The sequence below is a fragment of the Trachypithecus francoisi genome, unplaced genomic scaffold (genome assembly GCF_009764315.1).
Source record: "Trachypithecus francoisi isolate TF-2019V2 unplaced genomic scaffold, Tfra_2.0 Lachesis_group9, whole genome shotgun sequence".
Lineage (NCBI taxonomy): Eukaryota > Metazoa > Chordata > Mammalia > Primates > Cercopithecidae > Trachypithecus > Trachypithecus francoisi.
In genome coordinates this window covers 51900160-51922579 of record NW_022681474.1, presented here as the reverse complement: position 1 = coordinate 51922579, position 22420 = coordinate 51900160, and the positions used below count along the sequence as shown (strand labels likewise).

Here is a 22420-nt window from a genome sequence, read left to right as displayed (position 1 = left end):
GTTGTTTTTCAGGAACAGGTAAATACAGAGCTTCTTGGTTGTTCATTGAGTTTATCTTTTCAGTAATCTGTGCTTTGATGAGCAGAATATTTAAAGGTCGGAGACTGCCATGAAGTCCTGCAGAAGAAAGATCTGGAAGTGGGAGAAATTTTCACTATATGTAGTGACTTCCACTTCCAGATCTTTCTCCCTGTGTACATATAGTACTTAGAGAAATCCAACTATCAGGACTCAGTTTTTCTACCAGACTCTCTCCTTGGGTATATGTACCTATGAAGATTTTTAAGGCTTTGCTAGTTTATGTAGACCTGAACAAGGAAGGACAAGTATAAAATCAGTAGTTAGATTTTATTATTTTTAATGTTTCAATTTTTGTGAGAAAAATATTCCCAATAACAAATATACATTTGTGATTTGACATTTGTAGGTTCAACTTTTCAACATTTCAAATATTTCAGGGACTCTCTGTAGTGTTTTAGGGTGAAGGGAAGCAATGGGGCCTTTTTTTTTCTTTTGCCTTTTTTTTTTTTTTTTGAGTCTTTTTTTAAAAGGCTCTATCGGGCCTTTTAAAGTGGTTTCTATGCTTAAAAACAAAGAATGTCATTTTCCAGTGACACAGATTAGTCTTTGAATCAGAGACAGACAATGGATAAGGGCAAGGTAACTGTATCTTTCTTCCTTATTTTAGGTTATCAAGTTTGTTCCAGTTTAGATATCAAAAGTTAAGTCAGTCATTAAGTACATTTTCAGTTCATGATAGAGGACAGTTCATGAGCACGAATTAGACTCAGGGTATGCCAATTATATTGACAGTCGCTATTTTTTGTAAAACTAAGAGTGAGTATTCATTGAATGTTATAGGTTAGGGAGGTAGAGTCAAAAATAGGTAAATAAAATCTTGTTTAAAAACAGAGGGCATATTTTAATTATACCAAGAAATATGATTTAATATATCGAGGACTGATCTTTCCCCAGATTTTGATTTTGTTCTCATTTTTTTGGAGTGAACACCAAGATATGAACTAGCAGATTTCCTTTTTAAATATATGAGTTTACTCATTTTTATTGTATCTTTTTTCTCTAGTCTTTTTGGCAAACTGACTACTGAAACTTCACAGTCTCCAAAAGTTGAGGAAGACTTTAATCTTGCTACCAAGGTAAAATAGTCCCTTGTTAAGCTGATTTTCTCAGTTGGAATCTAGTTCTGTATAGTATTTACTTTTCATGTTTAGCAGTGGTGTATCATTATTTCATGTTGGTAATATAAAGTTGGTCAGATGAAAACATTTTATAGAAATATGAGTAGTTGATTGAAACAGTTGGTTTTTTTTTTTTTTTTTACTTCAGTAAATAACAAATGATTGGTAAATACTTTCAGGGTGTGAGGCCCAGTAAATGAAATGGGCTGGAGAATACACAGTGACAGGAACGTTATGTTAGAAAAAACTTTTCCACAATAGAGAATGTATAAAATCTGGTAAAGGTTTATTTGCATAAGTAAACTTACTGTGACTTTTAAAATTATTCTATTGTAACTTTAAAAAAAAAACCTCATGCTTAAATTTATCTTTAATGGATCAGGTTACTTACTATAGTAATCAAAAAATCTCTCTGATAAAGTTCAGTTCCAAAACTGTGCCACATAGCATATAGGTTTTTTTTGGCAGATATTAGTTTGATTTCATGTAGTTGTTTTTTTTTTTTTTTTTTTTTTTTTTTTTTTTTATTATACTTTAAGTTCTAGGGTACATGTGCATGACGTTTATATCATGTATAACTCCCAATGCAATCCCTCCCTCCTCCCCCCTCCCCATGATAGGCCCCATGTGTGATGTTCCCCTTCCCGAGTCCAAGTGATCTCATTGTTCAGTTCCCACCTATGAGTGAGAACATGCGGTGTTTGGTTTTCTCTTCTTGTGATAGTTTGCTAAGAATGATGGATTCCAGCTGCATCCATGTCCCTACAAAGGACGCAAACTCATCCTTTTTTATGGCTGCATAGTATTCCATGGTGTATATGTGCCACATTTTCTTAAATCTGTCACAGATGGACATTTGGGTTGATTCCAAGTCTTTGCTATTGTGAATAGTGCCGCAATAAACATACGTGTGCATGTGTCTTTGTAGTAGAGTAATTTATATCCTTTGGGTATATACCCAGTAGTGGGATGGCTGGGTCATATGGTACATCTAGTTCTAGATCCTTGAGGAATCGCCATACTGTTTTCCATAATGGTTGAACTAGTTTACAATCCCACCAACAGTGTAAAAGTGTTCCTATTTCTCCACATCCTCTCCAACACCTGTTGTTTCCTGACTTCTTAATGATTGCCATTCTAACTGGTGTGAGATGGTATCTCATTGTGGTTTTGATTTGCATTTCTCTGATGGCGAGTGATGATGAGCATTTTTTCATGTGTCTGTTGGCTGTATGGATGTCTTCTTTTGAGAAATGTCTGTTCATATCCTTTGCCCACTTTTTGATGGGTTGTTTGTTTTTTTCTTGTATATTTGTTTGAGTTCTTTGTAGATTCTGGATATTAGCCCTTTGTCAGATGAGTAGGTTGCAAAAATTTTCTCCCATTCTGTAGGTTGCCTGTTCACTCGGATGGTAGTTTCTTTTGCTGTACAAAAGCTCTTTAGTTTTTAGATCCCATGTGTCAATTTTTGCTTTTGCTGCCGTTGCTTTTGGTGTTTTAGACATGAAGTCCTTGCCCATGCCTATGTCCTGAATGGTACTACCTAGATTTTCTTCTAGGGTTTTTATGGTATTAGGTCTAACATTTAAGTCTCTGATCCATCTTGAATTAATTTTCATATAAGGGGTAAGGAAAGGATCCAGTTTCAGCTTTCTACTTATGGCTAGCCAATTTTCCCAGCACCATTTATTAAATAGGGAATCCTTTCCCCATTTCTTGTTTTGTCAGGTTTGTCAAAGATCAGATGGCTGTAGATGTGTGGTATTATTTCTGAGGACTCTGTTCTGTTCCATTGGTCTATATCTCTGTTGTGGTACCAGTACCATGCTGTTTTGGTTACTGTAGCCTTGTAGTATAGTTTGAAGTCAGGTAGCGTGACGCCTCCAGCTTTGTCCTTTTGACTTAGGATTGTCTTGGCAATGCGGGCTCTTTTTTGGTTCCATATGAACTTTAAAGCCGTTTTTTTCCAATTCTGTGAAGAAACTCATTGGTAGCTTGATGGGGATGGCATTGAATCTATAAATACCTTGGCAGTATGGCCATTTTCACGATATTGATTCTTCCTATCCATGAGCATGGTATGTTCTTCCATTTGTTTGGTCCTCTTTTATTTCATTTCACTGAGCAATGGTTTGTAGTTCTCCTTGAAGAGGTCCTTTACATCCCTTGTAAGCTGGATTCCTAGGTATTTTATTCTCTTTGAAGCAATTGTGAATGGAAGTTCATTCCTGATTTGGCTCTCTGCTTGTCTGTTACTGGTGTATAAGAATGCTTGTGATTTTTGCACATTAATTTTGTATCCTGAGACTTTGCTGAAGTTGCTTATCAGCTTAAGGAGATTTTGGGCTGAGACAATGGGGTTTTCTAAATATACAATCATGTCATCTGCAAACAGGGACAATTTGACTTCTTCTTTTCCTAACTGGATACCCTTGATTTCTTTCTCTTGCCTGATTGCCCTAGCCAGAACTTCCAACACGATGTTGAATAGGAGTGGTGAGAGAGGGCATCCCTGTCTTGTGCCAGTTTTCAAAGGGAATTTTTCCAGTTTTTGCCCATTCAGTATGATATTAGCTGTGGGTTTGTCATAAATAGCTCTTATTATTTGAGGTACGTTCCATCAATACCGAATTTATTGAGGGTTTTTAGCATAAAGGGCTGTTGAATTTTGTCAAAAGCCTTTTCTGCATCTACTGAGATAATCATGTGTGGTTCTTGTCTTTGGTTCTGTTTATATGCTGGATTACGTTTATTGATTTGCGAATGTTGAACCAGCCTTGCATCCCAGGGATGAAGCCCACTTGATCATGGTGATAAGCTTTTTGATGTGCTGCTGAATCCGGTTTGCCAGTATTTTATTGAGAATTTTTGCATCGATGTTCATCAGGGATATTGGTCTAAAATTCTCTTTTTTTGTTGTGTCTCTGCCAGGCTTTGGTATCAGGATGATGTTGGCCTCAAAAAGAGTTGGGAGGATTCCCTCTTTTTCTATTGATTGAAATAGTTTCAGAAGGAATGGTACCAGCTCCTCCTTGTACCTCTGGTAGAATTCAGCTGTGAATCCATCTGGTCCGGGAATTTTTTTCGTGGGTAGGCTATTAATTGTTGCCTGAATTTCAGAGCCTGCTATTGGTCTATTCAGGGATTCAACTTCTTCCTGGTTTAGTATTGGGAGAGTGTAAGTGTCCAGGAAATTATCCATTTCTTCTAGATTTTCTAGTTGATTTGCGTAGAGGCATTTATAGTATTCTCTGATGGTTGTTTGTATTTCTGGGGGTCGGTGGTGATATCCCCTTTATCATTTTTTATTGCGACTATTTGATTCCTCTCTCTTTTCTTCTTTATTAGTCTTGCTAGCGGTCTGTCAATTTTGTTGATCTTTTCAAAAAACCAACTCCTGGATTCATTGATTTTTTGGAGGTTTTTTGTGTCTCTATCTCCTTCAGTTCTGCTCTGATCTTAGTTATTTCTTGCCTTCTGCTAGCTTTTGAATGTGTTTGCTCTTGCCTCTCTAGTTCTTTTAATTGTGATGTTAAAGTGTCAATTTTAGATCTTTCCTGCTTTCTCTTGTGGGCATTTAGTGCTATAAATTTCCCTCTACACACTGCTTTAAATGTGTCCCAGAGATTCTGGTATGTTGTATCTTTGTTCTCATTGGTTTCGAAGAACATCTTTATTTCTGCTTTCATTTCGTTATGTACCCAGTAGTCATTCAGGAGCAGGTTGTTCAGTTTCCATGTAGTTGAGCGGTTTTGATTGAGTTTCTTAGTCCTGAGTTCTAGTTTGATTGCACTGTGGTCTGAGAGACAGTTTGTTATAATTTCTGTTCTTGTACATTTGCTGAGGAGTGCTTTACTTCCAATTATGTGGTCAATTTTGGAATAAGTGCGATGTGGTGCTGAGAAGAATGTATATTCTGTTGATTTGGGGTGGAGAGTTCTATAGATGTCTATTAGGTCCGCTTGGTGCAGAGATGAGTTCAATTCCTGGATATCCTTGTTAACTTTCTGTCTCGTTGATCTGTCTAATATTGACAGTGGAGTGTTGAAGTCTCCCATTATTATTGTATGGGAGTCTAAGTCTCTTTGTAGGTCTCTAAGGACTTGCTTTATGAATCTGGGTGCTCCTGTATTGGGTGCATAGATATTTAGGAGAGTTAGCTCTTCCTGTTGAATTGATCCCTTTACCATTATGTAATGGCCTTCTTTGTCTCTTTTGATCTTTGATGGTTTAAAGTCTGTTTTATCAGAGACTAGGATTGCAACCCCTGCTTTTTTTTGTTCTCCATTTGCTTGGTAGATCTTCCTCCATCCCTTTATTTTGAGCCTATGTATGTCTCTGCATGTGAGATGGGTCTCCTGAATACAGCAGACTGATGGGTCTTGACTCTTATCCAGTTTGCCAGTCTGTGTCTTTTAATTGGAGCATTTAGTCCATTGACATTTAAGGTTAATATTGTTATGTGTGAACTTGATCCTGTCATTATGATATTAACTGGTTATTTTGCTCGTTAGTTGATGCAATTTCTTCCTAGCCTCGATGTTCTTTACATTTTGCATGTTTTTTTGCAATGGCTGGTACCGGTTGTTCCTTTCCATGTTTAGGGCTTCCTTCAGGGTCTCTTGTAAGGCAGGCCTGGTGGTGACAAAATCTCTAAGCATTTGCTTATCTGTAAAGGATTTTATTTCTCCTTCACTGATGAAGCTTAGTTTGGCTGGATATGAAATTCTGGGTTGAAAATTCTTTTCTTTAAGAACGTTGAATATTGGCCCCCACTCTCTTCTGGCTTGTAGGGTTTCTGCCGAGAGGTCTGCTGTTATTCTGATGGGCTTCCCTTTGTGGGTACCCGACCTTTCTCTCTGGCTGCCCTTAAGATTTTTTCCTTCATTTCAACTTTGGTGAATCTGGCAATTATGTGTCTTGGAGTTGCTCTTCTGGAGAGTATCTTTGTGGAGTTCTCTGTATTTCCTGAATTTGGATGTTGGCCTGCCCTACTAGGTTGGGGAAGTTCTCCTGGATGATATCCTGAAGAGTGTTTTCCAACTTGGTTCCATTTTCCCCCTCATTTTCAGGCACCCCAATCAGACGTAGATTTGGTCTTTTTACATAATCCCATACTTCTTGCAGGCTTTGTTCATTTCTTTTTCTTCTTTTTTCTTTTGGTTTCTCTTCTCGCTTCATTTCATTCATTTGATCCTCAATCGCTGATACTCTTTCTTCCAGTTGATCGAGTCGGTTACTGAAGCTTGTGCATTTGTCACGTATTTCTCGTGTCATGGTTTTCATCTCTGTCATTTCGTTTTTGATCTTCTCTGCATTAATTAGTCTAGCTGTCAATTCTTCCACTTTTTTTTCAAGATTTTTAGTTTCTTTGCGCTGGGTACGTAATTCCTCCTTTAGCTCTGAGAGGTTTGATGGACTGAAGCCTTCTTCTCTCATCTCGTCAAAGTCATTCTCTGACCAGCTTTGATCCGTTGCTGGCGATGGGCTGCTCCTTTGCAGGAGGAGATGCGCTCTTATTTTTTGAATTTCCAGCTTTTCTGCCCTGCTTCTTCCCCATCTTTGTGGTTTTATCTGTCTCTGGTCTTTGATGATGGTGACGTACTGATGGGGTTTTGGTATAGGTGTCCTTCCTGTTTGATAGTTTTCCTTCTGACAGTCAGAAGGACTGTCTGTTGGTCTGTTGGAGATTGCTTGAGGTCCACTCCAGACCCTGTTTGCCTGGGTGTCAGCAGCAGACTTTGCCGAAGATAGAATATTGCTGAACAGCGAGTGTACCTGTCTGATTCTTTCTTTGGAAGTTTCCTCTCAGGGGTGACTCCACCCTGTGAGGTGTGGGTGTCAGACTGCCCCTAGTGGGGGATGTCTCCCAGCTAGGCTACTCAGGGGTCAGGGACCCACCTGAGCAGGCAGTCTGTCCGTTCTCAGATCAACCTCCACGTTAGGAGATCCACGGCTCTCCCCAAAGCTGTCAGACAGAGTCGTTCGCGTCTGCCACGGCCCCGCTCTTTCCCCTAATGGACTGCAGCTGTGCGCTGTCCGCAGAGGTAGAGTCTACAGACAGGCAGGCTTCCTTGAGCTGCTGTGAGCTCCACCCAGTTCGAGCTTCCCAGCGTCTTTGTTTACCTACTTAAGCCTCAGCAATGGCGGGCGCCCCTCCCCCAGCCTCGCTGCTGCCTTGCGGATAGATCGCCGCAGACGGCTGTGTTAGCAGTGAGGGAGGCTCCGTGGGCGTGGGACCCTCCCGGCCAGGTATGGGATATATCTCCTGGTGTGCCTGTTTCCTTAAAGCGCAGTATTGGGGTGGGAGTTACCGATTTTCCAGGTGTTATGTGTCTCAGTTCCTCTGGCTAGGAAAAGGGATTTCCTTCCCCCTTGCGCTTCCAGGTGAGGCGATGCCTCGCCCTGCTTCAGCTCACGCTGGTCAGGCTGCAGCAGCTGACCAGCACCGATTGTCCGGCACTCCCTAGAGAGATGACCCCAGTACCTCAGTTGAAAATGCAGAAATCACCGGTCTTCTGTGTCGCTCGCGCTGGGAGTTGAAGACTGGAGCTGTTCCTATTCGGCCATCTTGCTCCGCCTTCCGGAGACCGATTTCATGTAGTTTTTAGGAGAGAGCTTTTTCTAGGTTTCTCTTCCTGGTTTTTTAGTAAGACCAAAATAATATTAGAAATTATGAAAATTTATTTGGGCATGGTGGTGCATGCCTGTGGTTCCAGCTACCAAGGAGGCTGATGCAGGAGGATTGCTTGAGCCCAAGAGTTTGAGACCAGTGTGGGCAACATAGCGAGACTTTATCTCTAATTTTAAAAATAATGGTAGAAATTTAGAAATGTAAATTCTCTTTCTCAGAATCTGTGTTATTAAGGCATGCCAGTGTGTTTTCTAAATTATTTCATTAAAAGTATACTTTAAATTCTTCAACTAAATGAAGAATGCAGGTTTTACCCCAAGTAAATGACCAGTTCTGGAAGCAGAGACTCTTAATAAGCATATGGTAAGATTTTAATTTCAGAGTATTTAAATTGCAGTTTTTAAATATATTGTTCAAAGATCTTTGATCCCATTTGAAAATTTTAAATTTCAGAAGATTTTGTATTTAGGTATTTAAATAATCATTTTGAAGCTCTTGCATCACTATGAGGTGCTGCAGGTTAGAAAACACTTGTGTGCATCCTAGTGTACCCGGAATACAGTCTTGCCTGTAAAAAGCATTTTAAGAGGTTTTCAATGTGAATAAATAAGCAGACAAATGAATTTTTATGTAATGGAATATTATAAGTAAGATAATATGCATAATATAGCTTATAATTAGATCTAATGCATTTCTAAAATATGGCTTAAATTTACATTTTAGTATTTAGAATGCATAAATTCACATGCATTATCTTGAGAAAATATGTCTTAAATAAGAAGAACAATAAATCAGAGATATGTAGTAAATAGGAAAGAAGTTTACACTATGTTTTCTAGTATCCTCCAATGGAGTTTAATTTAAAAAGTTTTAATATATTTTAGCCCCAACTCATGGTTTTGTTTGTTTGTTTGTTTGAGATGGAGTCTTGCTCTGTCATGCAGATTCAAGTGCAGTGGCGCGATCTCGACTTACTGCAACCTCCGCCTTCTTGGTTCAAGCAGTTCTCCGACCTCAGCCTCCCGTGTAGCTGGGACAGCAGGCACATGGCACCACGCCCAGCTAATTTTTGTATTTTTAGCAGAGACAGGGTGATGGCCTCGATCTCTTGACCTTATGATCCAATTCCTCGGCCTCCCAAAGTCCTGGGATTACAGGCGTGAACCACTGCTCCCAGCCGAAACTCATGTTCTATTAAGCATATATTTTCAAGGAGTATATTATTTTAAAATTCTGATTACCAATACTTTCTTTAGGTGAAAAGTTTATGAAACATTCCTTTTTAAATTTTTTCTCTCTCTGTAGTAAGAATGTTCTCGCTTTTAGGTATTGGCTGAAGATCATGTTTAACTAATTATCTTATTATATAATATTAAAATTAAAATCTTTCTTACACAGGTATTAACAAAATAACTAACTACAGTGTAAATACTGATCAGCAATATTATTACCAAAAGTCTATATTTTGTGTATTTCGTCACATGTCTTGTATAGTAGCTGTTTTTCCTTTTCTTTCATGACTGAAGCTCATACCTGATTGACTGATCATGTCTCTTGTTTGTTTCTCCCTCCTCCTTCACCTTTTTAAAAATGATTTACCCCAGACATTTTTCTCACAGAATGCATTTCTTCAGTGTCTGCTTTTGAGGGCATCTCTGTCTCAATTGTTAGCATATTTATTTACAGGTTTCTATTTAGTTGCTATGTATGATTTTCATTAATCAATCACATCCCCTCATCCATGATTTATTCTTTTTTTCTCTGTTTCGTGGAAGAATCAGAATTTATACAATTATTTATACTTAGCATTTTGCCACACGGAATAGGAACAACCTATACCATTTCAATGCAAACCCAGTTAAATAAGGTACTATTAGAAACTAAACTCTCACATTTTTCCACACAAGAGGTAATTAATACAACTGTAAATTGTGAAGAGATATTTCAATATATAACATGTAATTTTAAAATTTTAATTATTTCTATAATACTACAAGCTGTGTAAGAGTACATTTTTGTCCTAGATTATTTTGGTTAAAAAATAATCTAATGGATACCACCATGTCTGTATAATAATAAATTAGATGAAGGGAATGATAGGAATTAATTCATTGAAGAAGGGTAAGATAAACCTAGAGATTACATGAGACAGGATGAGACAGATTCTTATAAAAACACAGCAAAAATTGTGGATTAAATGAGAGCAGGAACTCTCTAGAATAAAAGATAGGATATAAATTATTTAAAATAAAAATTAAGGCCGGGCGCGGTGGCTCAAGCCTGTAATCCCAGCACTTTGGGAGGCCGAGACGGGCGGATCACGAGGTCAGGAGATCGAGACCATCCCGGCTAACACGGTGAAACCCCGTCTCTACTAAAAATACAAAAACTAGCCGGGCGAGGTGGCTGGCGCCTGTAGTCCCAGCTACTCGGGAGGCTGAGGCAGGAGAATGGCGTAAACCCGGGAGGCAGAGCTTGCAGTGAGCTGAGATCTGGCCACTGCACTCCAGTCCGGGCGACAGAGCGAGACTCTGCCTCAAAAAAAATAAAAAATAAATAAAAAAATAAAAATAAAAATTAAGAAAACATAGCCAGCTAATAAAATATAGCTCAGGTGTCCTTGAGTGACTTATAGCAGATTTTAACAAAAAGCTGACAGAAATTATAAGGACGAGTATAGGTAAGAGCAATTTGTTGTACACTTTGAAATACCTAGTAGGGAATAATTTAAATGTTTCTAACATAAAGGAAAAATAAATACTTAAGGTGATTAATATCTCAATTATTCTGATTTGATTATGCAAATATATTAAATGATAACATATACCCACAAAACAAGTACATTTATAGTGTGTCAACAAAATTTATAAACAAAGAACAAAAATTTAATTTTTACTTCTTTTAGAAACTTTATGTTTTATATTCAATCTAGTCATACTTATAATAATGCAGAATGCAAAGTGAAATCTGTTTTAGGCCTTGTTAGCTTTATCGTGAATTATTACTTTTTGATTCTTTAGCTTCTGGTTTTAAGATTTCTAACTTAATATTTGACGTATTCTTAGATTATTTAACTAATTTATCTTACTCTTTGATATAACCTTGGTAGCTGTTTTGAATATTTTTGATAATAGAGTGTAAATAAATAAGCGTTTTATTTAAGCTTGTTATTAAAATTAAATTTTCTGATCATATGAATAAGGGTCGCGGTGGCCCCGGCCTGTAATCCCAACACTTTGGGAGGCCGAGACGGGCGGATCACGAGGTCAGGAGATCGAGACCATCCTGGCTAACCCGGTGAAACCCCGTCTCTACCAAAAAAAAAATACAAAAAACTAGCCGGGCCAGGTGGCGGGCGCCTGTAGTCCCAGCTACTAGGCTGAGGCAGGAGAATGGCGTGAACCCGGGAGGCGGAGCTTGCAGTGAGCTGAGATCCGGCCACTGCACTCCAGCCCCGGGAACAGAGTGAGACTCCGTCTCAAAAAAATAAAAAATAAAAAAAATAAAAAAATAAAAGAGAAAAGTCACTTTTAAGCTACAACACTCTCAACGAAATAAATGTAGAAATTATTAATCTCTAGAAATATTCTGACATCTTTTGCTCATAATATCTGTATGTAATGGTATTATATGCACACATCAACTGAATGTAATCAGTATTTGTGAATTTTTTTAAAGTAAAGTACATATTATAAAATTATATGTAAGGGAAGATTGTGAACATAATAAACAAACTTATCATTGTAAGAATACTTTTTACTCTTAAAAATATCTCTTGCAATGGGGATATTTTATATTCTTTCCAGGAAGCCTTATTAACTTTAGTCTTCATAACTATTACACCTTGCACATATATTTGTTTGTTTCTAAAACTCAGGAATCCTGTCGACTTGGATTTTTTTAGTTTCTTTCTTCATTTCTCCTGTGAATACTGAATCCTGCTTGACAATCATAGATACATATAAAAACTATGAAATCTTCAACTTGAATAATTATTGCTTAATTTTCTTTATATGAGATATTTCCTCCAATTTTAAACTACCATGTTATATGGTGTCAATAGGCAATTTGAGCGAGTATTATATTGTTTACAGGAACATAAGAAAAGCATGTGATTTTAAAAGAGGGTTTCACATTTCTATCTCACTTTATAGTAGTACTTAAAAATGCCTCATAATTCTATGGGTATTTCTCTTGTACAATTAAAAATTGCAAGGTTTTTATAAAGGTCACTTTATAGAATCCTGTTTTAAAATTAAATGTTTTCATTCAATTCAAAGATGCATATTGCAATAATATTTCAGAAATATTTACCTATATAAATAAAATTATATTCTTGAAATAAATTTGAAAATATATAACTGAGAGATTTAAACCCATGTTTTCCTCTCTCCCTTTGATTTCATTTTCAAAATTTCAGCAGTCTGCATAGATCTGTGTTAATTCTACCCATTTAGTCTATCTTACAAATATTTATTTTCTCATCACTATGTGATTTTCCTCATGTAGGTAATCTACTCACACTCCAAATGTATTTATCCAGATCTTTCTTCCAAGCCCCTTGGATGCCTGAAATCTTATAGGTCTCAAACTGAAAACATCATTTTTATTTTTTTCCTGACTTTTTTCTGACCCGTTGTAATCTACTCTGTCGTCTAGTTTCCGCATCCTAGTAAATAACACCTAGGAAGTAGCCATGAAATGCCCAAGCACTTCAACCAGCACTTCAACCATCCCCCACATCCTGCACTTCAACCCTCCTCCAGGTCACCAATCCAGTCACACACCGAATTTTGCATTATCTACCTTCTTATAATTTTCCATATCTTATTACCATAATTAACTCTCTATCTATAATTTTGAAGTACTCCTTTCTACTTTTGCCCCATCTCCCCATGTTCATCTTTACAGCGCTGGAAGGGTCACCTTTCTAAAATATATTTGTAATGATTTAACTCATCTGCATATTGAGTGAATACCCGTTACATGAAGGGGTAATTTCACATTCTAGTGTGACACATACCGTATATGGTTTGGCCCCATTTTATCTCTTCAGTTCATTTCCTCTGACTGTGTTCCAGTTTTACCACATAACTTTGTCATCCCTCAGTTGCCATGTTGTTTCATGCCTTACTATTTTGCACATGCTATTGCACCTAAAGTCTTTGTATCCTGACTCTGCACTTTGTCTGTCCTTACAAATATGGCCCCATTATGGCAGCATTTTCTATGGTTTTCAGGTAAAACTGATTTTTCTCTCCTTTTTGCCCTTATGTATTTTAATGACTTAAATTGTAGAACTGGTGAATTATACTTTTTTGTTCTTATTTGTTTTCACATATCTCTACCATTTCTTGAATATAGGCCAGAATCTATCTTCCATGGATATTTTCTGCTTCTCCCAGAATAGTGCCTATGATTTGGTAGATACAATGTGTGTTGTTGTTGTTGTTGTTTGTCTTACTGACAAATTGAGTGAGTGACTGAGTTAATAAACACAATTTTTTCTGAAGTTTTTATTGTTGTTGTTGCTTTCTGTTTTTTGTTTGTAATAGGAGGGAGCAACAAAGACAGTAACTGGACAACAAAAACATGATATTGGCATTACTGAACGAGCTCCACAAGATCAAACAAGTAATGACAATTTTATTTTTTATACCAAAATAATAGAAGTGGTAATTTAGTGAATATCTTTGAAAATTTTTCTATGCTTAAATGCTATTATTTAGAAAACAATTTTATAGACTGAAATACAATGTCTACTTAAAAAAATACTTTTTGCTATCTTTCTTCATACTATCAATTCTTTTTTCTGAACCTGCTTCAATTCTGAAATTCTATTTTTGCTATTACTTTTATTTTTGAAATACCCATAAATGAAAATAGATTTGCATGTAGTATTATGATTTACAGTAATAAATGTTCTCATATATGTGAACTCATTTTCTCATACTGTGAACAACATTTTGTAGATAAGATGCCCATATCTGAATTAGGACAAAAAGAAGATACAAAATCAGCTTCAGTTCCTGAGGTACTGTGTGTTGTTGCTATTGTTGTTATTTTAAAATGTAACTAGTCTTAAAACATAAACAGATGATTTGACTTTATTCTGTCACCTCTGATTGTGTCCATAAGGTGGACAGATCACAAGGTCAGAAAATCGAGACCATCCTGGCTAAAACGGTGAAACCCTGTCTCTACTAAAAATACAAAAAAATTAGCCTGGCATGGTGGTGGGCACCTGTAGTCCCAACTACTCGGGAGGCTGAGGCAGGAGAATGGTGTGAACCCAGGAGTTGGAGCTTGCAGTGAGCCCAGATCACACCACTGCACTCCCGCCTGGGTGACAGAGGGAGACTCCGTCTCAAAAAACAAACAAAGAAAAAAAGAAATTATTTTCTGACATTTATCAGAACATACTTTATAATCATGTGCCAAGTAGATAACAGCTCAATAGTGCAATTCTGCTAATTTGCAGGATTGATTTTGAAGCCAGTGTAGAATAGTGCAAAAGAAAATAAGGCTTAGAAGGCACTAGGAATCTCTTTGAGTTTTGAAGTTAAGTTTGTCTAAAAACTAAATAATTCCTCTGCATTCATTTGTGGGCAAATATATGATTCTGTGTATATCTAGATGTACAAAAGCTCTAATTCGATTCAGGGAGAAAGAGTTTAAACTGTAGTCTTAGTCTTGCTCAACTTGGAACTTGAAAAGATAATGCCTGGGACTTGAAAGTATTGGTATATTTTGATTATCCAGTATAGATCTGAAGGAATATTTCAGAAGTTGGATAAACATGATAAATAGGACACCTGTAAAGCTATAATAACAATAATTTGTTTGAGTAGTATTTTAATAAGTAGACATTCTTTTCACAAATAAAACTCTTTGAGTCCCTTTGTGGCAGTGATGTTTGCAACCACATAGGTATCAAATAATAATGATGTATTCCAAGACCACAACTGTGGATGTGGAAGAGATAGGAAAGGCTTCACTAGTTAGGTAGAAGCAGCAGCTGTATAGTGGTAACAGCAGTGAGTGGATGTCAAAGATAAGTCTGTATTTTGGTTCTGTCACTTATCAGCTATGGGAACTTGGAAAAAATCAATTAACCTAATCAAATACCAGTAATTTTGTTTATAAAAACAGTGCTCATGTCTACCTCTTAGGTGCATGTGATGAAATAATGTTGTAACAAATGTGAAAACATTTTGTAAACTGGAAAGTCTGTATACAAATGTAAGACAAAATGATCAAAGTGGCATTTATCGTAAGCAGTATTGTTAGCACAAGAATGGGGAGTAAGAACAGGCATGTGGATTTCTAATTTTGGGTGAGGAGTTGGTAACTTTCAGCAGGCTACTACTGCAGATTTTCTATAGAAATATAGCGGTTTGGAAAGTTAGACTTCCCTGATGAGATTTTCAATGTTTTGACCTGGAGTAATTTCTTTGCGAGTATCAACTCTGTGCTAGGCAGTGAATCTCTGAATATCCAAGATGTGAGATTATGCTGTAGTAGTAGGAAGAGAATAACAAATAAAAAACACTTATAAGTCACTGTAACTTTTTCTTTAAAAACAAAACAGAGAATGTTTGGTTAGAGAAAATTGAAGAACTTTATAATTAGCATGGGTGTGGGAGTGGCAGTGGAATTCTGTGGTCAGAGTAGATCTTTCTGCGACTGCCATTTAATCTCCCATCTCAAAGATGAGGAGTATGCCATGTAAACTAGTTCAACCATTATGGAAATCAGTATGGCAATTCCTCAAGGATCTAGAACTAGATGTACCATATGACCCAGCCATCCCACTACTGGGTATATACCCAAAGGATTATAAATTACTCTACTACAAAGACACATGCACACGTATGTTTATTGCGGCACTATTCACAATAGCAAAGACTTGGAATCAACCCAAATGTCCATCTGTGACAGACTGGATTAAGAAAATGTGGCACATATACACCATGGAATACTATGCAGCCATCAAAAAGGATGAGTTTGCGTCCTTTGTACGGACATGGATTCAGCTGGAAACCATCATTCTTAGCAAACTATCACAAGAAGAGAAAACCAAACACCGCATGTTCTCACTCACAGGTGGGAACTGAACAATGAGATCACTTGGACTCGGGAAGGGGAACATCACACACTGGGGCCTATCATGGGGAGGGGGGAGGAGGGAGGGATTGCATTGGGGAGTTATACATGATATAAACGTTATGCACATGTACCCTAGAACTTAAAGTATAATAAATAAATAAATAGAAAGTCTAGGAGGAAGACATTCTAAACAGAGAGAACAGTGGATTGTATTTGTTCGTCATTTTGTTCTTAACAACCTAGAATGACTAGGAAGCAGAAAGTGGGGTAACCACCAACATCATCATCATCCTCATTATTCTAAGGTGAAGAAAAGTCTGCAAATACGTGCCTGGCCCATGTTACATGTTTCACAAATACATGTTTTATTTTTCTCTTTTGATGAAAGCTTGCTTTACTTTTCTGAAGTTATGTCTTAAGAATGAATTGCAAACTTTATCTAATGATTGTTTGCTTTCATTTAAAAATAACCTAATTATAAGTTTTCCTTATGAATCTCTCCTTTTATTCAAGCAGTTCTTTATCAACAAAAAAGTTGTAAAATTTATTCTTATTATTTTAAGCCCTTGTTTTCTTAAATGAAATAGCTTTTACAGAGTTCTATTCCTACTTCACATAACATACTCTGAAAATTCTCTTCATGCCATGCATATTTTTTAACCAAAAAATCTGTAATTATGCATATGTCACATGTTTAATCGTATTGTATTTTGTTTGAAATGTTCTATTATTTTTGGTGAGGATTACAGTGTAAGGCAGATACTTTGAAGTAAATTCCTTTTAAAATATGCACACGAATGAATTTTTTTGTGAATATGATTTATTTTCCTTGCTCAGTAACCTAGTCAATAGCCACATGAAAATAAAAAATAAGCGTGATCTACAGAGAATATTTGAGGTTTTCTCTTGACATGTTTTGGTTTTCAGTATGTGAACAGCCTTAAGTCGAATTGCCTTTAATGTTAAAAAATGTTTTTTAAAAAGATTTTTAATAAAAAATATGATGCTTGTCATTTTTTTTTTTTTTTTTTTGAGACGGAGTCTTGCTCTGTCACCCAGGCTGCAGTGCAGTGGCCGGATCTCAGCTCACTGCAAGCTCCGCCTCCCAGGTTTACGCCATTCTCCTGCCTCAGCCTCCCCAGTAGCTGGGACTACAGGCGCCCGCAACCTCGCTCGGCTAGTTTTTTGTATTTTTTTTTTGGTAGAGAGGGGGTTTCACCAGGTTAGCCAGGATGGTCTAGATCTCCTGACCTCGTGATCCGCCCGTCTCGGCCTCCCAAAGTGCTGGGATTACAGGCTTGAGCCACCACGCCTGGCCTGTCATTATTATTTTTAAATTGAAATTATTTATTGAGGCAGGCCATGGTGTTTCTTGCCTGTAATCCCAGTATTTTGGGAGGGCGAGGGGGCGGATCACTTGAAGTCAGGAGTCTGAGACCAGCCTAACCAACATGGTGAAACCCTGTCTCTATTACAAATACAAAAATTTAGCCAGGTGTGGTGGCTCATGCCTGTAGTCCCAGCTACTCGGGACACTGAGACAGGAGAATCACTTGGTCTTGGGAACCGGAGTTTGCAGTGAGCCAAGATCATGCCACTGGGCAACCCTGCGAGGCTTCATCTCAGAAAAACAAAATAAAAAATAGTAAAAAATGAAATTATTTATTAATATTATCTTTAACAGATTATCTCTGTGAATGATACACAGAATTATGTGTGTTTACCTGAGGCTACATATCAAAAAGAAATAAGGACAATAAATGGCAAAATAGAAGGTAAGAACCATTTTTTATTTAAAACATCTTTTGACCAAATGTTTGTCTCAAAGCGTGAGGACTGGTATGCTCTGACAACCAAAGAAAATTATTTTTTAAATGCGTAGCATGGAAGAACAAAAGGAGTGAAAGTTATATGTCATCTCAGGTGTTGGCAACAGATTATACTGAGAGTACCAACAAAAGAGCTGAATCATTAGTTTAAATTCAGTTTACTCTAAGACCTGAGGAAAGGAGTAAAAGAGGGAATGAAGACTGAGGAAGACAGAGAGTACAGGGAGTATATGAGGGAACAAGAAGCAAGTTTACATAATGGAGAATGGTAAAATAAAATAATTCTTGAAAGAAAGATAGAGCATGGTTAGAAAGCTGGGAAGAATATAAAGTGACCTTCCATTACCAAAATCTACCAGAGAATTACAGCAAACATGTTGTCACTCTTGTCTTTCTTACTGGAGGGAAGGCATTAGGGATAGAAGCACCTGACCATGGAGAGTTGTGTTTTACCAGCAATATGTGAATATAAGTATATTGGCACAGCCATGTGTGTATATAATTTGTCATATATACTCAGTATAGATCAGAAGTTTTCACACTTTAGAAAATCAGCTGAATACCTTGTTAACAATGTACGCGGTGATTCAGCAGACTTTGGATTCTGGCATTTTTAATAAGTTCTCAAGTGATCCTGTTGTTGGTGGTCCTTGGACCTCACTCTTAAGCAGCAAGGGAACAGCTTTTCCTTTGGAAAAATCTGGAAGAAGGGCAGTTGGTTAGAAGGTCAAGACATAACAGGGTCAAAGGAAAGCGTTATATTGCTTTTATTTCTGAGTATGTTTCTGGCCATAGGGGAAAAAAGAGGTAAAGAAATAGTAATTTCAGATGTCGGATACTACCCTAATCAAAGAGAAAGAAAGTTTTGGGAAAATTGATTTTAAAAGATGTTGAATGGGAATAATCAAGACCACAGATGTGGACTAAGAAATTTTGGCTAAGAAAGAGGGATTGTGAGGCATGAAATGGGGCAAGAAAGAAGATAGCGAGGCAACTTTGGAGTTTCTGAAAAGGAAATTTGAGTGAATTCACTTCAGATGCATTTACAATATTTGCACTCCAGCAGATTAGATTGTGGGTACTCTAGAGACTACCGGAAGTGGGAGGATTACTAGAATTGGAGTAAACCATGGTGACTCATTAGTTTTCTCTATTACTATCAGGCATAAAATGTTTATATTTTGTTGATATTAGCTTAAAATGAGATTAAAATGAGAGATATTGAATCTAAGAGCATTAGCTTTATTTTTAATAAAGCAAATTGTTTTGGTGAAATTGTTGTTCTATAAAAATCCATTAGACACTTACCATAATAAACAAAGCAGAGTAATTTTTAGAAACAAATTACTGAATTTATTACTTGAATTCTAAAATTGTTTTTTTAAGTAAATATTGTCCTGATTTAAACATATAAAATGTTATTTATATGTAATAACGATGTTATCATAAATTTTCAAATAAATGTCAACATTGAAAGCAAAATTTTAATGAGTTTTGTATATATTTTTTGCATGAGTGAATCAAGAAAATTTCTGAGGATGAACTAGAGGCATATGATTACACTTGCATGGATATGGAAAACAATGAATATTTTATTTAGTATTATCCCCTAAGTAAATATCCAAGCTGATCAATTTGTAACACATTCAGTGATGAGATGTCAGTTCTGCATTCTGCTGAACTCTCATCATAATGGTGTACCGTCTCAATTGTATGACAAATTAAAGAACATGATGAATGTAATGATATAAATTATTCCAATGTATTTCACTAAATATGTGGTATAGGATTCTATATTCAGCTTTGATATTTATTTTTTCAGGGTCATGATTTGCTTCTCTGATCAAAGGTCATTTCTCTTTTCATCCCTCAGCATATGCATATTAATATCAACACATTTTGCATGCACAACACATTCTCACTTTTGAAATCTTAAGTGCATGTTTGTTGAAGCCTAGATTCCTAGTTTCTTGGTGTATTTCTGTCATGTGAGTGTCCTAAAGAAACAAACCAAAGGAAAAGCCCTAAACCTAAAGGAATCATTCTCAAAGCTGAGCACGAGGACTTAGATACTATCATTGGATTCATTTGTGGTTGGTTTTGTCATATTTACCTATGACTGATAATAAATCTCTTTTGCTTTTTTAGAGTCTCCTGAAAAGCCTTCTGACTTTGAGGTATTGAGTTTTGTAATTTTATCTTGAATCATTTATTAACCACGTATTTTGTGAAGTATACATTCGTTATTAATAATTTTTCTTCCAAACCCATTTAGCCTGCCATTGAAATACAAAACTCTGTCCCAAAGAAAAGCTTAGAATGGAAGAATAAACAAATATTGAGAGCAGGTAAATTTTACAGTTCAAGTATATTAAAATGAATATTTCAATAGTTGATATATTAATAGTCTCATCTCCCCAATGTTTATTTTTCAAATATTATGGAAATATTTGAGGTAATAATGTCAATAATGGTATCCACATTTGAAAAACTGATTACTCATAAGAACACAAATTTTAATTAGTTTTTGTAAAAGGTAGCTTTAATTTCAGGTGTTTCTACTTTTATGTCCTGATACTGTAATGTTTTGTATTGGGAATGTCTGTATGACTTAAAGATTCAATAAGGTGAATTTTTAAACTCTAATATTTTTTCTGTTCAAAAATTGATTCAAATTCTACCCTTCACTGCAGGGAAAGCTTCACTTTTTGACATGCCAACTGTGTTTTAGCATTGGCTACCTCATGGGAATGTAGTCATTTGAAGCATCCTAAGGAAATCAGTTATTCTGATTAGCTTACTCGTGTGTGTGTGTGTGTGTGTGTGTATGTGTGTTTGTGGTGTGCACGTTTGTGCCTATGTGCATGTGTATGTGTGTTTGTGTGTGGTACCCTTACTTTTTAAAAAATGGGAGAAGTAAGTCCCAGCTACTCAGGAGGCTGAGGCAGAAGAATGGCGTGAACCCGGGAGGCAGAGCTTGCAATGAGCCAAGATCGTGCCACTGCACTCCAGCCTGGGCAACAGAGTGAGACTCTGTCTCAAAAAAATATAAATAAATAAATAAATAAATAATAATAATAAATGGGAGAAGTAATAATTTCCTCATGATTATTTTTGTAAAAGTGTGATTCTGAAGCATTTGGCTTTAGTGTCTTTTCATTGTTCAGAGGTAAACAATTGTTTAAACTAGTTTCTTAAAAATTATTCTGTGCATGCTTAAACATTACACAACATATGTGCATGGTCATAGATAATGTGTAGAATTTGTTTTCAACTTCTAATATGTAAATAATTGCACATTGTGTGTAATTTTCTGTAACATTCTTTGATCAGCATTGTATTGTTAAATCCATCCATAATGGGCAGAATTGGCTCTGCGTTTGTTTATATTAGGTTCTTTATGGAATTCCATTATATAACTGCACCACAACTAATTAAAGCTTGTTTATGCAAAAAACAAATACATGAAAATAAAAACAAATGCAGGTTTCAGTCTTCATTTAAGTTGGTTTTATCTACTAATTTTTGATATATTAGAAACTAAAACTAAAATATTTCAAGTATCGCTATGCACAATCATCTACTTTAATAAAAATGAAAGCTGTGACCTATGGATCATTAAAGCTATGTTTACTAATGTGTAGGCATTTATTTAATTTTTTTTATGGAAACATTAGGTTACTTAAAGCAATTATTTTTATATAGATTTCTAATGTTTCTCTAAGGCATCACAAGGTGATTCTGAAGATATTGATTTAAGACTGTCTCAAAATATTTAAAGCAGTTTTTAAATTTAATGTATATGCAATAAAAGTTTTTTAAGCTTATTTATTACACATACACAACATATACTGTCATGCATGTTGAAACTTAAAATTGTTAGACAAAGTTTGTTAACATGAAATTTTGTATTTCTCTAGAGTCTTATTTATTGATAATTTCATTTGAACAACTAATAGAGATTGCTGAGTCAAACTAAGTAATGCTAAAAAATAGAAAAAAATGAAAGATAACATATAATTAAAGTTATCTCATTACATTTCAAGCACAAGAAATACTGTTTCTGGGAAGAAGAACACATTGCTGCCTTTTTGAAGAAATAATTTGTACACGTTAGCCAAATTTCTATTTTTTTTAATTCTAATGAATAAAAAGTTCGCTTTTAAATATTTTAGTTTGCAATTCTATTAGATTGACCATAAAAGTGGCGGGAATAATCTGAAAAAAGTATGTACAGGTTGAATAAGAAAGACCACAGATTCATGAAAAAAATAGATTTGTATACACTTTTAAAATATATCGTAATGAATGTTCTCATGAATATATCTATGATTAATATTTTATAGATAATATGTTCACATTAAAACCAGGACAAGAGAGGGGGCGGAGCAAGATGGCCGAATAGGAACAGCTCCAGTCTCCAACTCCCAGCGCGAGTAACACAGAAGACCGGTGATTTCTGCATTTTCAACTGAGGTACTGGGGTCATCTCTCTAGGGAGTGCCGGACAATCGGTGCTGGTCAGCTGCTGCAGCCTGACCAGCGTGAGCTGAAGCAGGGCGAGGCATCGCCTCACCTGGAAGCGCAAGGGGGAAGGAAATCCGTTTTCCTAGCCAGGGGAACTGAGACACATAACACCTGGAAAATCG

At 36.2% G+C, this 22420-nt stretch overlaps 1 long non-coding RNA gene across 1 annotated transcript; it reads left to right on the top strand.

Annotated features, from left to right (window-relative positions):
- The first annotated feature begins 1082 nt into the window (after nt 1-1082).
- On the top strand, nt 1083-18835 carry LOC117082379. Its single transcript, XR_004436584.1, has 4 exons — nt 1083-1157; nt 13389-13467; nt 13806-13867; nt 17627-18835. It is a non-coding gene; the product is annotated as an uncharacterized LOC117082379 (long non-coding RNA).
- The last annotated feature ends 3585 nt before the right edge of the window (nt 18836-22420 follow it).